Raw genomic sequence first — 448 nt, 5'->3', positions numbered from 1 at the left:
GAGCAATTTAACTTTTTATTTTTTCACATGTCTTACACTTTTTCTTTGTAACTTCATAAACTATATTCAATTAGTTCAAGCAGTTATGTTATAACTATCCATATCATTAGGTGTGTCTGTTAATATGTGATGTATAATAATGCTAAATCAAACTCGAAGGAATTATCAATGTTTTAAAATAGATTAATCGATTGGTTGTCAGTAAATAACTAATAAAATGCATGCATTGTTCAACTCGAAGGATGTATTAATATGTTGAATTTGTTCCAATACAATGTTCCTATTCGATGAACAATATTTGATGTACTTATTCATATTGGAAATACTAATCGAACCACATATTGGCATTAATCCATTCATTTAATTGGATAATTATTAATAATTTATTGATTTTTGTCATATTGGCGCTATAGCGTTTATCAATTGATCCACAAGAGGGAGTTTTGAA

The sequence above is a fragment of the Nicrophorus vespilloides genome, unplaced genomic scaffold, assembly GCF_001412225.1.
Source record: "Nicrophorus vespilloides isolate i.1.1-1 unplaced genomic scaffold, Nicve_v1.0, whole genome shotgun sequence".
In the NCBI taxonomy this organism is placed as follows: domain Eukaryota; kingdom Metazoa; phylum Arthropoda; class Insecta; order Coleoptera; family Silphidae; genus Nicrophorus; species Nicrophorus vespilloides.
This window is presented reverse-complemented; position numbering follows the sequence as displayed.